Below are 18,658 nucleotides of genomic sequence, written 5' to 3' on the forward strand. Positions count from 1 at the left end.
TTTTCACAGACAATCCCTCACGTTTCGGCCACAAATCCCATTTCAAGGTGAAAAAGAACCTTCTCTGTGTGAAAATCCTCATTTTTCTACAATCGGGCCTCATTTTTATGGTCCAAAATCTCATTTTCATTGTCCAAGCATTCATTTTTAACAGATAATATTACTCTACCCCATTTCAAGGTCTAAAAGCACCTCTTTAATTTCAAAATCCTCGTTTTTCTACAATTTGTTCTCATTTTTATGTTCCAAAAGCTCATTTTAATACTCCAAGCATTCATTTTTCACAGATGATCCCTCACATTTAGGGCACAAAACCTATTTCAAGATCAAAAAGCACCATTATTTTCCTGATATTCCTCATTTTTCTACAATTGGGCCTCATTTTTAGGGTCCAAAATCTCATTTTTATACTCCATGCATTGATTTTTCACAGATGATCCCTCACATTTAGGGCACAAAACATTGTTCAAGATCTAAAAGCACCATTATTTTCCTGATATTGCTAATTTTTGTACAATAAGTCCTCTATTTTTAATGTCCAAATCCTCATTATTATAGTCCAAGCATTCATTTTTCAGAGATAATGCCTACTCTACCCCATTTCAGGCCTAAAATCCCCTGTTTTATGTCAAAATCCTCATTTTTCTACAATTAGGCCTCATTTTTAGGGTCCAAAATCTCATTTTTATAGTCCAAGCATTCATTTTTCACAGATGATCCCTCACTTTTCAGTCAGAAATCTGATTTCAAGGTGAAAAAGAACATTCTCTGTGTGAAAATCCTCATTTTTCTACAATTAGGCCTCATTTTTATGGTCCAAAAGCTCATTCTTATACTCCGTGCATTCATTTTTCACAGGTGATCCCTCACTTTTCGGGCACAAATCTGATTTCAAGTTGAAAAAGAACCTTCTCTCTGTGAAAATCCTCAATTTTCGACAATCAGGCCACATTTCATGGTCCAAAAGCTCGTTGTTATACTCCAAGCATTCATTTTTCACAGAGAATCCCTCACATTTAGGGCACAAAACCTATTTCAAGATCAAAAAGCTCATTTTTATATTCCATGCATTCATTTTTCACAGACGATCCCTCACGTTTCGGCCAAAAATCCCATTTCAAGTTGAAAAAGAACCTTCTCTGTGTGAAAATCCTCAATTTTCGACAATCAGGCCACATTTCATGGTCCAAAAGGTCGTTGTTATACTCCAAGCATTCATTTTTCACAGAGAATCCCTCACATTTAGGGCACAAATCCTACTTCAAGATCAAAAAGCTCATTTTTATACTCCATGCATTCATTTTTCACAGACGATCCCTCACGTTTCGGCCACATATCCCATTTCAAGGTGAAAAAGATCCTTCTCTGTGTGAAAATCCTCATTTTTCTACAATCGGGCCTCATTTTTATGGTCCAAAATCTAATTTTCATAGTCCAAGCACTCATTTTTAACAGATAATATTACTCTACCCCATTTCAAGGTCTAAAAGCACCTCTTTAATTTCAAAATCCTCATTTTTCTACAATTAGTTCTCATTTTTATGTTCCAAAAGCTCATTTTAATACTCCAAGCATTCATTTTTCACAGATGATCCCTCACATTTAGGGCACAAAACCTATTTCAAGATCAAAAAGCACCATTATTTTCCTGATATTCCTCATTTTTCTACAATTGGGCCTCATTTTTAGGGTCCAAAAGCTCATTTTTATACTCCAAGCATTCATTTTTCACAGACAATCCCTCACGTTTCGGCCAAAAATCCCATTTCAAGGTGAAAAAGAACCTTCTCTGTGTGAAAATCCTCATTTTTCTACAATCGGGCCTCTTTTTTATGGTCCAAAATCTAATTTTCATAGTCCAAGCATTCATTTTTCACAGATAATAATTACTCTACCCCATTTCAAGGTCTAAAAGCACCTCTTTAATTTCAAAATCCTCATTTTTCTACAATTAGTTCTCATTTTTATGTTCCAAAAGCTCATTTTAATACTCCAAGCATTCATTTTTCACAGATGATCCCTCACATTTAGGGCACAAAACCTATTTCAAGATCAAAAAGCACCATTATTTTCCTGATATTCCTAATTTTTCTACAATTGGGCCTCATTTTTAGGGTCCAAAATCTCATTTTTATACTCCATGCATTCATTTTTCACAGATGATCCCTCACATTTAGGGCACAAAACATTGTTCAAGATCAAAAAGCACCATTATTTTCCTGATATTGCTAATTTTTGTACAATAAGTCCTCTATTTTTATTGTCCAAATCCTCATTATTATACTCCAAGCTTTCATTTTTCAGAGATAATGCCTACTCTACCCCATTTCAGGCCTAAAATCACCTGTTTTATGTCAAAATCCTCATTTTTCTACAATTAGTTCTCATATTTATGTTCCAAAAGCTCATTTTTATACTCCAAGCATTCATTTTTCACAGACAATCCCTCACCTTTAGGGCACAAAACCTATTTCAAGATCAAAAAGCACCATTATTTTCCTGATGTTCCTCATTTTTCTACAATTGGGCCTCATTTTTATTGTCATACTCCTCATTTTTTTAGTCCAAGCATTCATTTTTCAAAGATAATGCCTCCTCTACCCCATTTCAAGGTCTAAAATCATCCGTTTTGTGTGAAAATCCTTATTTTTCTACAATTAGTTTCATTTTTATGATCCAAAAGCTCATTTTAACACTCCAAGCATTCATTTTTCACAGAGAATCCCTCACATTTAGGGCACAAATCCTATTTCATGATCAAAAAGATCATTTTTATACTCCATGCATTCATTTTTCACAGACGATCCCTCACGTTTCGGCCACATATCCCATTTCAAGGTGAAAAAGGTCCTTCTCTGTGTGAAAATCCTCATTTTTCTACAATCGGGCCTCATTTTTATGGTCCAAAATCTCATTTTCATAGTCCAAGCATTCATTTTTCACAGATAATAATTACTCTACCCCATTTCAAGGTCTAAAAGCACCTCTTTAATTTGAAAATCCTCATTTTTCTACAATTAGTTCTCATTTTTATGTTCCAAAAGCTCATTTTTATACTCCAAGCATTCATTTTTCACAGATGATCCCTCACATTTAGGGCACAAAACCTATTTCAAGATCAAAAAGCACCATTATTTTCCTGATATTCCTCATTTTTCTACAATTGGGCCTCATTTTTATTGTCCAAATCCTCATTTTTTTAGACCAAGCATTCATTTTTCACAGACAATCCCTCACATTTAGGGCACAAAACATTGTTCAAGATCAAAAAGCACCATTATTCTCCTGTTATTCCTCATTTTTCTTCAATGAGGCTTCTATTTTTATTGTCCAAATCCTCATTTTTTAGTCCAAGCATTCATTTTTCAGAGATAATGCCTACTCTACCCCATTTCAGGTCTAAAATCACCTGTATTGTGTGAAAATCCTAATTTTTCTACAATTAGTTTCATTTTTATGATCCAAAAGCTCATTTTTATATTCCATGCATTCATTTTTCACAGACAATCCCTCACGTTTCGGCCACAAATCCCATTTCAAGGTGAAAAAGAACCTTCTCTGTGTGAAAATCCTCATTTTTCTACAATCGGGCCTCATTTTTATGGTCCAAAATCTCATTTTCATAGTCCAAGCATTCATTTTTAACAGATAATATTACTCTACCCCATTTCAAGGTCTAAAAGCACCTCTTTAATTTCAAAATCCTCGTTTTTCTACAATTTGTTCTCATTTTTATGTTCCAAAAGCTCATTTTAATACTCCAAGCATTCATTTTTCACAGATGATCCCTCACATTTAGGGCACAAAACCTATTTCAAGATCAAAAAGCACCATTATTTTCCTGATATTCCTCATTTTTCTACAATTGGGCCTCATTTTTAGGGTCCAAAATCTCATTTTTATACTCCATGCATTGATTTTTCACAGATGATCCCTCACATTTAGGGCACAAAACATTGTTCAAGATCTAAAAGCACCATTATTTTCCTGATATTGCTAATTTTTGTACAATAAGTCCTCTATTTTTAATGTCCAAATCCTCATTATTATAGTCCAAGCATTCATTTTTCAGAGATAATGCCTACTCTACCCCATTTCAGGCCTAAAATCCCCTGTTTTATGTCAAAATCCTCATTTTTCTACAATTAGGCCTCATTTTTAGGGTCCAAAATCTCATTTTTATAGTCCAAGCATTCATTTTTCACAGATGATCCCTCACTTTTCAGTCAGAAATCTGATTTCAAGGTGAAAAAGAACCTTCTCTGTGTGAAAATCCTCATTTTTCGACAACCAGGCCACATTTCATGGTCCAAAAGCTCATATTTATACTCCAAGCATTCATTTTTCAAAGAGAATCCCTTACATTTAGGGCACAAAACCTATTTCAAGATCAAAAAGCACCATTATTTTCCTGATATTCCTCATTTTTCTTCAATGAGGCCTCTTTTTTTATTGTCCAAATCCTCATTTTTTTAGTCCAAGCATTCATTTTTCACAGACAATCCCTCACATTTAGGGCACAAAACCTATTTCAAGATCGAAAAGCACCATTATTTTCCTGATATTACTCATTTTTCTTCAATGAGGCCTCTATTTTTATTGTCCAAATCCTCATTTTTATAGTCCACGCATTCATTTTTCAGAGATAATGCCTCCTCTATCCCATTTCAAGGTCTAAAATCACCTGTTTTGTGTGAAAATCCTAATTTTTCTACAATTAGTTTCATTTTTATGATCCAAAAGCTCATTTTTATACTCCTTGCATTCATTTTTCACAGACAATCCCTCACGTTTCGGCCACAAATCCCATTTCAAGTTGAAAAAGAACCTTCTCTGTGTGAAAATCCTCATTTTTCTACAATTAGGCCTCATTTTTATGGTCCAAAAGCTCATTTTTATACTCCGTGCATTCATTTTTCACAGATGATCCCTCACTTTTCAGTCAGAAATCTGACTTGAAGGTGAAAAAGAACCTTCTCTCTGTGAAAATCCTCAATTTTCGACAATCAGGCCACATTTCATGGTCCAAAAGCTCGTTGTTATACTCCAAGCATTCATTTTTCACAGAGAATCCCTCATATTTAGGGAACAAATCCTATTTCAAGATCAAAAAGCTCATTTTTATACTCCATGCATTCATTTTTCACAGACGATCCCTCACGTTTCGGCCACATATCCCATTTCAAGGTGAAAAAGAACCTCTGTGTGAAAATCCTCATTTTTCTACAATTAGGCCTCATTTTTATGGTCCAAAAGCTCATTTTTATACTCCGTGCATTCATTTTTCACAGATGATCCCTCACTTTTCAGTCAGAAATCTGATTTCAAGGTGAAAAAGAACCTTCTCTCTGTGAAAATCCTCAATTTTCGACAATCAGGCCACATTTCATGGTCCAAAAGCTCGTTGTTATACTCCAAGCATTCATTTTTCACAGAGAATCCCTCACATTTAGGGCACAAAACCTATTTCAAGATCAAAAAGATAATTTTTATACTCCATGCATTCATTTTTCACAGACGATCCCTCACGTTTCGGCCACATATCCCATTTCAAGGTGAAAAAGATCCTTCTCTGTGTGAAAATCCTCATTTTTCTAAAATCGGGCCTCATTTTTATGGTCCAAAATCTAATTTTCATAGACCAAGCATTCATTTTTCACAGATAATAATTACTCTACCCCATTTCAAGGTCTAAAAGCACCTCTTTAATTTGAAAATCCTCATTTTTCTACAATTAGTTCTCATATTTATGTTCCAAAAGCTCATTTTTATACTCCAAGCATTCATTTTTCACAGACAATCCCTCACCTTTAGGGCACAAAACCTATTTCAAGATCAAAAAGCACCATTATTTTCCTGATATTCCTCATTTTTCTTCAATGAGGCCTCTTTTTTTATTGTCCAAATCCTCATTTTTTTAGTCCAAGCATTCATTTTTCACAGACAATCCCTCACATTTAGGGCACAAAACATTGTTCAAGATCAAAAAGCACCATTATTCTCCTCTTATTCCTCATTTTTCTTCAATGAGGCCTCTATTTTTATTGTCCAAATCCTCATTTTTTAGTCCAAGCATTCATTTTTCAGAGATAATGCCTACTCTACCCCATTTCAGGTCTAAAATCACCTGTATTGTGTGAAAATCCTTATTTTTCTACAATTAGTTTCATTTTTATGATCCAAAAGCTCATTTTTATACTCCATGCATTCATTTTTCACAGAGAATCCCTCACATTTAGGGCACAAAACCTATTTCAAGATCAAAAAGCACCATTATTTTCCTGATATTCCTCATTTTTCTACAATTGGGCCTCATTTTTATTGTCATAATCCTCATTTTTTTAGTCCAAGCATTCATTTTTCAGAGATAATGCCTCCTCTACCCCATTTCAAGGTCTAAAATCATTCGTTTTGTGTGAAAATCCTTATTTTTCTACAATTAGTTTCATTTTTATGATCCAAAAGCTCATTTTAACACTCCAAGCATTCATTTTTCACAGAGAATCCCTCACATTTAGGGCACAAATCCTACTTCAAGATCAAAAAGCTCATTTTTATACTCCATGCATTCATTTTTCACAGACGATCCCTCACGTTTCGGCCACATATCCCATTTCAAGGTGAAAAAGGTCCTTCTCTGTGTGAAAATCCTCATTTTTCTACAATCGGGCCTCATTTTTATGGTCCAAAATCTAATTTTCATAGTCCAAGCATTCATTTTTCACAGATAATAATTACTCTACCCCATTTCAAGGTCTAAAAGCACCTCTTTAATTTGAAAATCCTCATTTTTCTACAATTAGTTCTCATATTTATGTTCCAAAAGCTCATTTTTAAACTCCAAGCATTCATTTTTCACAGACAATCCCTCACATTTAGGGCACAAAACCTATTTCAAGAACAAAAAGCACCATTATTTTCCTGATATTCCTCATTTTTCTTCAATGAGGCCTCTTTTTTTATTGTCCAAATCCTCATTTTTTTAGTCCAAGCATTCATTTTTCACAGACAATCCCTCACATTTAGGGCACAAAACATTGTTCAAGATCAAAAAGCACCATTATTCTCCTGATATTCCTCATTTTTCTTCAATGAGGCCTCTATTTTTATTGTCCAAATCCTCATTTTTTTAGTCCAAGCATTCATTTTTCACAGACAATCCCTCACATTTAGGGCACAAAACATTGTTCAAGATCAAAAAGCACCATTATTCTCCTGTTATTCCTCATTTTTCTTCAATGAGGCTTCTATTTTTATTGTCCAAATCCTCATTTTTTAGTCCAAGCATTCATTTTTCAGAGATAATGCCTACTCTACCCCATTTCAGGTCTAAAATCACCTGTATTGTGTGAAAATCCTTATTTTTCTACAATTAGTTTCATTTTTATGATCCAAAAGCTCATTTTTATACTCCATGCATTCATTTTTCACAGACAATCCCTCACGTTTCGGCCACAAATCCCATTTCAAGGTGAAAAAGAACCTTCTCTGTGTGAAAATCCTCATTTTTCTACAATTAGGCCTCATTTTTATGGCCCAAAAGCTCATTTTTATACTCCGTGCATTCATTTTTCACAGGTGATAACTCACTTTTCGGGCACAAATCTGATTTCAAGTTGAAAAAGAATATTCTCTCTGTGAAAATCCTCAATTTTCGACAATCAGGCCACATTTCATGGTCCAAAAGCTCGTTGTTATACTCCATGCATTCATTTTTCACAGAGAATCCCTCACATTTAGGGCACAAAACCTATTTCAAGATCAAAAAGCACCATTATTTTCCTGATATTCCTCATTTTTCTACAATTGGGCCTCATTTTTATTGTCCAAATCCTCATTTTTTTAGTCCAAGCATTCATTTTTCACAGATAATGCCTCCTCTACCCCATTTCAAGGTCTAAAATCATCCGTTTTGTTTGAAAATCCTTATTTTTCTACAATTAGTTTCATTTTTATGATCCAAAAGCTCATTTTAACACTCCAAGCATTCATTTTTCACAGAGAATCCCTCACATTTAGGGCACAAATCCTACTTCAAGATCAAAAAGCTCATTTTTATACTCCATGCATTCATTTTTCACAGACGATCCCTCACGTTTCGGCCACATATCCCATTTCAAGGTGAAAAAGATCCTTCTCTGTGTGAAAATCCTCATTTTTCTAAAATCGGGCCTCATTTTTATGGTCCAAAATCTAATTTTCATAGTCCAAGCATTCATTTTTCACAGATAATAATTACTCTACCCCATTTCAAGGTCTAAAAGCACCTCTTTAATTTCAAAATCCTCATTTTTCTACAATTAGTTCTCATATTTATGTTCCAAAAGCTCATTTTTATACTCCAAGCATTCATTTTTCACATATGGTCCCTCACATTTAGGGCACAAAACCTATTTCAAGATCAAAAAGCACCATTATTTTCCTGATATTCCTCATTTTTCTACAATTGGGCCTCATTTTTATTGTCCAAATCCTCATTTTTTTAGACCAAGCATTCATTTTTCACAGACAATCCCTCACATTTAGGGCACAAAACATTGTTCAAGATCAAAAGGCACCATTATTCTCCTCTTATTCCTCATTTTTCTTCAATGAGGCTTCTATTTTTATTGTCCAAATCCTCATTTTTTAGTACAAGCATTCATTTTTCAGAGATAATGCCTACTCTACCCCATTTCAGGTCTAAAATCACCTGTATTGTGTGAAAATCCTAATTTTTCTACAATTAGTTTCATTTTTATGATCCAAAAGCTCATTTTTATACTCCTTGCATTCATTTTTCACAGACAATCCCTCACGTTTCGGCCACAAATCCCATTTCAAGGTGAAAAAGAACCTTCTCTGTGTGAAAATCCTCATTTTTCTACAATCGGGCCTCATTTTTATGGTCCAAAATCTCATTTTCATAGTCCAAGCATTCATTTTTAACAGATAATATTACTCTACCCCATTTCAAGGTCTAAAAGCACCTCTTTAATTTCAAAATCCTCATTTTTCTACAATTAGTTCTCATTTTTATGTTCCAAAAGCTCATTTTAATACTCCAAGCATTCATTTTTCACAGATGATCCCTCACATTTAGGGCACAAAACCTATTTCAAGATCAAAAAGCACCATTATTTTCCTGATATTCCTCATTTTTCTACAATTGGGCCTCATTTTTAGGGTCCAAAATCTCATTTTTATACTCCATGCATTCATTTTTCACAGATGATCCCTCACATTTAGGGCACAAAACATTGTTCAAGATCAAAAAGCACCATTATTTTCCTGATATTGCTAATTTTTGTACAATAAGTCCTCTATTTTTATTGTCCAAATCCTCATTATTATACTCCAAGCTTTCATTTTTCAGAGATAATGCCTACTCTACCCCATTTCAGGCCTAAAATCACCTGTTTTATGTCAAAATCCTCATTTTTCTACAATTAGGCCTCATTTTTAGGGTCCAAAATCTCATTTTTATAGTCCAAGCATTCATTTTTCACAGATGATCCCTCACTTTTCAGTCAGAAATCTGATTTCAAGGTGAAAAAGAACATTCTCTGTGTGAAAATCCTCATTTTTCTACAATTAGGCCTCATTTTTATGGTCCAAAAGCTCATTTTTATACTCCGTGCATTCATTTTTCACAGGTGATCCCTCACTTTTCGGGCACAAATCTGATTTCAAGTTGAAAAAGAACCTTCTCTCTGTGAAAATCCTCAATTTTCGACAATCAGGCCACATTTCATGGTCCAAAAGCTCGTTGTTATACTCCAAGCATTCATTTTTCACAGAGAATCCCTCACATTTAGGGCACAAAACCTATTTCAAGATCAAAAAGCTCATTTTTATATTCCATGCATTCATTTTTCACAGACGATCCCTCACGTTTCGGCCAAAAATCCCATTTCAAGGTGAAAAAGAACCTTCTCTGTGTGAAAATCCTCAATTTTCAACAATCAGGCCACATTTCATGGTCCAAAAGCTCGTTGTTATACTCCAAGCATTCATTTTTCACAGAGAATCCCTCACATTTAGGGCACAAATCCTACTTCAAGATCAAAAAGCTCATTTTTATACTCCATGCATTCATTTTTCACAGACGATCCCTCACGTTTCGGCCACATATCCCATTTCAAGGTGAAAAAGATCCTTCTCTGTGTGAAAATCCTCATTTTTCTACAATCGGGCCTCATTTTTATGGTCCAAAATCTAATTTTCATAGTCCAAGCACTCATTTTTAACAGATAATATTACTCTACCCCATTTCAAGGTCTAAAAGCACCTCTTTAATTTCAAAATCCTCATTTTTCTACAATTAGTTCTCATTTTTATGTTCCAAAAGCTCATTTTAATACTCCAAGCATTCATTTTTCACAGATGATCCCTCACATTTAGGGCACAAAACCTATTTCAAGATCAAAAAGCACCATTATTTTCCTGATATTCCTCATTTTTCTACAATTGGGCCTCATTTTTAGGGTCCAAAATCTCATTTTTATACTCCATGCATTCATTTTTCACAGATGATCCCTCACATTTAGGGCACAAAACATTGTTCAAGATCAAAAAGCACCATTATTTTCCTGATATTGCTAATTTTTGTACAATAAGTCCTCTATTTTTATTGTCCAAATCCTCATTATTATACTCCAAGCTTTCATTTTTCAGAGATAATGCCTACTCTACCCCATTTCAGGCCTAAAATCACCTGTTTTATGTCAAAATCCTCATTTTTCTACAATTAGGCCTCATTTTTAGGGTCCAAAATCTCATTTTTATAGTCCAAGCATTCATTTTTCACAGATGATCCCTCACTTTTCAGTCAGAAATCTGATTTCAAGGTGAAAAAGAACCTTCTCTGTGTGAAAATCCTCATTTTTCTACTATTAGGCCTCATTTTTATGGTCCAAAAGCTCATTTTTATACTCCGTGCATTCATTTTTCACAGGTGATCCCTCACTTTTCGGGCACAAATCTGATTTCAAGTTGAAAAAGAACCTTCTCTCTGTGAAAATCCTCAATTTTCGACAATCAGGCCACATTTCATGGTCCAAAAGCTCGTTGTTATACTCCAAGCATTCATTTTTCACAGAGAATCCCTCACATTTAGGGCACAAAACCTATTTCAAGATCAAAAAGCTCATTTTTATATTCCATGCATTCATTTTTCACAGACGATCCCTCACGTTTCGGCCAAAAATCCCATTTCAAGTTGAAAAAGAACCTTCTCTGTGTGAAAATCCTCAATTTTCGACAATCAGGCCACATTTCATGGTCCAAAAGCTCGTTGTTATACTCCAAGCATTCATTTTTCACAGAGAATCCCTCACATTTAGGGCACAAATCCTACTTCAAGATCAAAAAGCTCATTTTTATACTCCATGCATACATTTTTCTCAGACGATCCCTCACGTTTCGGCCACATATCCCATTTCAAGGTGAAAAAGATCCTTCTCTGTGTGAAAATCCTCATTTTTCTACAATCGGGCCTCATTTTTATGGTCCAAAATCTAATTTTCATAGTCCAAGCACTCATTTTTAACAGATAATATTACTCTACCCCATTTCAAGGTCTAAAAGCACCTCTTTAATTTCAAAATCCTCATTTTTCTACAATTAGTTCTCATTTTTATGTTCCAAAAGCTCATTTTAATACTCCAAGCATTCATTTTTCACAGATGATCCCTCACATTTAGGGCACAAAACCTATTTCAAGATCAAAAAGCACCATTAATTTCCTGATATTCCTCATTTTTCTACAATTGGGCCTCATTTTTAGGGTCCAAATGCTCATTTTTATACTCCAAGCATTCATTTTTCACAGACAATCCCTCACGTTTCGGCCAAAAATCCCATTTCAAGGTGAAAAAGAACCTTCTCTGTGTGAAAATCCTCATTTTTCTACAATCGGGCCTCATTTTTATGGTCCAAAATCTAATTTTCATAGTCCAAGCATTCATTTTTCACAGATAATAATTACTCTACCCCATTTCAAGGTCTAAAAGCACCTCTTTAATTTGAAAATCCTCATTTTTCTACAATTAGTTCTCATATTTATGTTCCAAAAGCTCATTTTTATACTCCAAGCATTCATTTTTCACAGACAATCCCTCACCTTTAGGGCACAAAACCTATTTCAAGATCAAAAAGCACCATTATTTTCCTGATATTCCTCATTTTTCTTCAATGAGGCCTCTTTTTTTATTGTCCAAATCCTCATTTTTTTAGTCCAAGCATTCATTTTTCACAGACAATCCCTCACATTTAGGGCACAAAACATTGTTCAAGATCAAAAAGCACCATTATTCTCCTGATATTCCTCATTTTTCTTCAATGAGGCCTCTATTTTTATTGTCCAAATCCTCATTTTTTAGTCCAAGCATTCATTTTTCAGAGATAATGCCTACTCTACCCCATTTCAGGTCTAAAATCACCTGTATTGTGTGAAAATCCTTATTTTTCTACAATTAGTTTCATTTTTATGATCCAAAAGCTCATTTTTATACTCCATGCATTCATTTTTCACAGACAATCCCTCACGTTTCGGCCACATATCCCATTTCAAGGTGAAAAAGAACCTTCTCTGTGTGAAAATCCTCATTTTTCTACAATTAGGCCTCATTTTTATGGTCCAAAAGCTCATTTTTATACTCCATGCATTCATTTTTCACAGATGATCCCTCACATTTAGGGCACAAAACATTGTTCAGGATCTAAAAGCACCATTATTTTCCTGATATTGCTAATTTTTGTACAATAAGTCCTCTATTTTTATTGTCCAAATCCTCATTTTTATAGTCCAAGCATTCATTTTTCAGAGATAATGCCTACTCTACCCCATTTCAGGCCTAAAATCACCTGTTTTATGTCAAAATCCTCATTTTTCTACAATTAGGCCTCATTTTTAGGGTCCAAAATCTCATTTTTATACTCCAAGCATTCATTTTTCACAGATGATCCCTCACTTTTCAGTCAGAAATCTGATTTCAAGGTGAAAAAGAACCTTCTCTGTGTGAAAATCCTCATTTTTCGACAATCAGGCCACATTTCATGGTCCAAAAGCTCATTTTTATACTCCAAGCATTCATTTTTCACAGAGAATCCCTTACATTTAGGGCACAAAAGCTATTTCAAGATCGAAAAGCACCATTATTTTCCTGATATTACTCATTTTTCTTCAATGAGGCCTCTATTTTTATTGTCCAAATCCTCATTTTTATAGTCCACGCATTCATTTTTCAGAGATAATGCCTACTCTATCCCATTTCAAGGTCTAAAATCACCTGTTTTGTGTGAAAATCCTAATTTTTCTACAATTAGTTTCATTTTTCTGATCCAAAAGCTCATTTTTATACTCCTTGCATTCATTTTTCACAGACAATCCCTCACGTTTCGGCCACAAATCCCATTTCAAGGTGAAAAAGAACCTTCTCTGTGTGAAAATCCTCATTTTTCTACAATTAGGCCTCATTTTTATGGTCCAAAAGCTCATTTTTATACTCCGTGCATTCATTTTTCACAGATGATCCCTCACTTTTCGGGCACAAATCTGATTTCAAGGTGAAAAAGAACCTTCTCTCTGTGAAAATCCTCAATTTTCGACAATCAGGCCACATTTCATGGTCCAAAAGCTCATTTTTATACTCCAAGCATTCATTTTTCACAGAGAATCCCTCACATTTAGGGAACAAATCCTATTTCAAGATCAAAAAGCTCATTTTTATATTCCATGCATTCATTTTTCACAGACGATCCCTCACGTTTCGGCCAAAAATCCCATTTCAAGGTGAAAAAGAACCTTCTCTGTGTGAAAATCCTCAATTTTCGACAATCAGGCCACATTTCATGGTCCAAAAGCTCGTTGTTATACTCCAAGCATTCATTTTTCACAGAGAATCCCTCACATTTAGGGCACAAATCCTATTTCAAGATCAAAAAGCTCATTTTTATACTCCATGCATTCATTTTTCACAGACAATCCCTCACGTTTCGGCCACAAATCCCATTTCAAGGTGAAAAAGATCCTTCTCTGTGTGAAAATCCTCATTTTTCTACAATCGGGCCTCATTTTTATGGTCCAAAATCTAATTTTCATAGTCCAAGCATTCATTTTTCACAGATAATAATTACTCTACCCCATTTCAAGGTCTAAAAGCACCTCTTTAATTTGAAAATCCTCATTTTTCTACAATTAGTTCTCATATTTATGTTCCAAAAGCTCATTTTTATACTCCAAGCATTCATTTTTCACAGACAATCCCTCACCTTTAGGGCACAAAACCTATTTCAAGATCAAAAAGCACCATTATTTTCCTGATATTCCTCATTTTTCTTCAATGAGGCCTCTTTTTTTATTGTCCAAATCCTCATTTTTTTAGTCCAAGCATTCATTTTTCACAGACAATCCCTCACATTTAGGGCACAAAACATTGTTCAAGATCAAAAAGCACCATTATTCTCCTGATATTCCTCATTTTTCTTCAATGAGGCCTCTATTTTTATTGTCCAAATCCTCATTTTTTAGTCCAAGCATTCATTTTTCAGAGATAATGCCTACTCTACCCCATTTCAGGTCTAAAATCACCTGTATTGTGTGAAAATCCTTATTTTTCTACAATTAGTTTCATTTTTATGATCCAAAAGCTCATTTTTATACTCCATGCATTCATTTTTCACAGACAATCCCTCACGTTTCGGCCACAAATCCCATTTCAAGGTGAAAAAGAACCTTCTCTGTGTGAAAATCCTCATTTTTCTACAATTAGGCCTCATTTTTATGGTCCAAAAGCTCATTTTTATACTCCGTGCATTCATTTTTCACAGGTGATCCCTCACTTTTCGGGCACAAATCCCATTTCAAGGTGAAAAAGAACCTTCTCTGTGTGAAAATCCTCATTTTTCTACAATTAGGCCTCATTTTTATGGTCCAAAAGCTCATTTTTATACTCCATGCATTCATTTTTCACAGATGATCCCTCACATTTAGGGCACAAAACATTGTTCAGGATCTAAAAGCACCATTATTTTCCTGATATTGCTAATTTTTGTACAATAAGTCCTCTATTTTTATTGTCCAAATCCTCATTTTTATAGTCCAAGCATTCATTTTTCAGAGATAATGCCTACTCTACCCCATTTCAGGCCTAAAATCACCTGTTTTATGTCAAAATCCTCATTTTTCTACAATTAGGCCTCATTTTTAGGGTCCAAAATCTCATTTTTATACTCCAAGCATTCATTTTTCACAGATGATCCCTCACTTTTCAGTCAGAAATCTGATTTCAAGGTGAAAAAGAACCTTCTCTGTGTGAAAATCCTCATTTTTCGACAATCAGGCCACATTTCATGGTCCAAAAGCTCATTTTTATACTCCAAGCATTCATTTTTCACAGAGAATCCCTTACATTTAGGGCACAAAAGCTATTTCAAGATCGAAAAGCACCATTATTTTCCTGATATTACTCATTTTTCTTCAATGAGGCCTCTATTTTTATTGTCCAAATCCTCATTTTTATAGTCCACGCATTCATTTTTCAGAGATAATGCCTACTCTATCCCATTTCAAGGTCTAAAATCACCTGTTTTGTGTGAAAATCCTAATTTTTCTACAATTAGTTTCATTTTTCTGATCCAAAAGCTCATTTTTATACTCCTTGCATTCATTTTTCACAGACAATCCCTCACGTTTCGGCCACAAATCCCATTTCAAGGTGAAAAAGAACCTTCTCTGTGTGAAAATCCTCATTTTTCTACAATTAGGCCTCATTTTTATGGTCCAAAAGCTCATTTTTATACTCCGTGCATTCATTTTTCACAGATGATCCCTCACTTTTCGGGCACAAATCTGATTTCAAGGTGAAAAAGAACCTTCTCTCTGTGAAAATCCTCAATTTTCGACAATCAGGCCACATTTCATGGTCCAAAAGCTCATTTTTATACTCCAAGCATTCATTTTTCACAGAGAATCCCTCACATTTAGGGCACAAATCCTATTTCAAGATCAAAAAGCTCATTTTTATATTCCATGCATTCATTTTTCACAGACGATCCCTCACGTTTCGGCCAAAAATCCCATTTCAAGGTGAAAAAGAACCTTCTCTGTGTGAAAATCCTCAATTTTCGACAATCAGGCCACATTTCATGGTCCAAAAGCTCGTTGTTATACTCCAAGCATTCATTTTTCACAGAGAATCCCTCACATTTAGGGCACAAATCCTATTTCAAGATCAAAAAGCTCATTTTTATACTCCATGCATTCATTTTTCACAGACAATCCCTCACGTTTCGGCCAAAAATCCCATTTCAAGGTGAAAAAGATCCTTCTCTGTGTGAAAATCCTCATTTTTCTACAATCGGGCCTCATTTTTATGGTCCAAAATCTAATTTTCATAGTCCAAGCATTCATTTTTCACAGATAATAATTACTCTACCCCATTTCAAGGTCTAAAAGCACCTCTTTAATTTGAAAATCCTCATTTTTCTACAATTAGTTCTCATATTTATGTTCCAAAAGCTCATTTTTATACTCCAAGCATTCATTTTTCACAGACAATCCCTCACCTTTAGGGCACAAAACCTATTTCAAGATCAAAAAGCACCATTATTTTCCTGATATTCCTCATTTTTCTTCAATGAGGCCTCTATTTTTATTGTCCAAATCCTCATTTTTTTAGTCCAAGCATTCATTTTTCACAGACAATCCCTCACATTTAGGGCACAAAACATTGTTCAAGATCAAAAAGCACCATTATTCTCCTGATATTCCTCATTTTTCTTCAATGAGGCCTCTATTTTTATTGTCCAAATCCTCATTTTTTAGTCCAAGCATTCATTTTTCAGAGATAATGCCTACTCTACCCCATTTCAGGTCTAAAATCACCTGTATTGTGTGAAAATCCTTATTTTTCTACAATTAGTTTCATTTTTATGATCCAAAAGCTCATTTTTATACTCCATGCATACATTTTTCACAGACGATCCCTCACGTTTCGGCCAAAAATCCCATTTCAAGGTGAAAAAGATCCTTCTCTGTGTGAAAATCCTCATTTTTCTACAATCGGGCCTCATTTTTATGGTCCAAAATCTAATTTTCATAGTCCAAGCATTCATTTTTCACAGATAATAATTACTCTACCCCATTTCAAGGTCTAAAAGCACCTCTTTAATTTGAAAATCCTCATTTTTCTACAATTAGTTCTCATATTTATGTTCCAAAAGCTCATTTTTATACTCCAAGCATTCATTTTTCACAGACAATCCCTCACCTTTAGGGCACAAAACCTATTTCAAGATCAAAAAGCACCATTATTTTCCTGATATTCCTCATTTTTCTTCAATGAGGCCTCTTTTTTTATTGTCCAAATCCTCATTTTTTTAGTCCAAGCATTCATTTTTCACAGACAATCCCTCACATTTAGGGCACAACACATTGTTCAAGATCAAAAAGCACCATTATTCTCCTGATATTCCTCATTTTTCTTCAATGAGGCCTCTATTTTTATTGTCCAAATCCTCATTTTTTAGTCCAAGCATTCATTTTTCAGAGATAATGCCTACTCTACCCCATTTCAGGTCTAAAATCACCTGTATTGTGTGAAAATCCTTATTTTTCTACAATTAGTTTCATTTTTATGATCCAAAAGCTCATTTTTATACTCCATGCATTCATTTTTCACAGACAATCCCTCACGTTTCGGCCACAAATCCCATTTCAAGGTGAAAAAGAACCTTCTCTGTGTGAAAATCCTCATTTTTCTACAATTAGTTCTCATTTTTATGTTCCAAAAGCTCATTTTAATACTCCAAGCATTCATTTTTCACAGATGATCCCTCACATTTAGGGCACAAAACCTATTTCAAGATCAAAAAGCACCATTAATTTCCTGATATTCCTCATTTTTCTACAATTGGGCCTCATTTTTAGGGTCCAAAAGCTCATTTTTATACTCCAAGCATTCATTTTTCACAGACAATCCCTCACGTTTCGGCCAAAAATCCCATTTCAAGGTGAAAAAGAACCTTCTCTGTGTGAAAATCCTCATTTTTCTACAATCGGGCCTCATTTTTATGGTCCAAAATCTCATTTTCATAGTCCAAGCATTCATTTTTCACAGATAATAATTACTCTACCCCATTTCAAGGTCTAAAAGCACCTCTTTAATTTGAAAATCCTCATTTTTCTACAATTAGTTCTCATATTTATGTTCCAAAAGCTCATTTTTATACTCCAAGCATTCATTTTTCACAGACAATCCCTCACCTTTAGGGCACAAAACCTATTTCAAGATCAAAAAGCACCATTATTTTCCTGATATTCCTCATTTTTCTTCAATGAGGCCTCTTTTTTTATTGTCCAAATCCTCATTTTTTTAGTCCAAGCATTCATTTTTCACAGACAATCCCTCACATTTAGGGCACAAAACATTGTTCAAGATCAAAAAGCACCATTATTCTCCTGATATTCCTCATTTTTCTTCAATGAGGCCTCTATTTTTATTGTCCAAATCCTCATTTTTTAGTCCAAGCATTCATTTTTCAGAGATAATGCCTACTCTACCCCATTTCAGGTCTAAAATCACCTGTATTGTGTGAAAATCCTTATTTTTCTACAATTAGTTTCATTTTTATGATCCAAAAGCTCATTTTTATACTCCATGCATTCATTTTTCAC

Source organism: Athene noctua, unplaced genomic scaffold, assembly GCF_965140245.1.
Source record: "Athene noctua unplaced genomic scaffold, bAthNoc1.hap1.1 HAP1_HAP1_scaffold_42, whole genome shotgun sequence".
Taxonomy (NCBI): domain Eukaryota; kingdom Metazoa; phylum Chordata; class Aves; order Strigiformes; family Strigidae; genus Athene; species Athene noctua.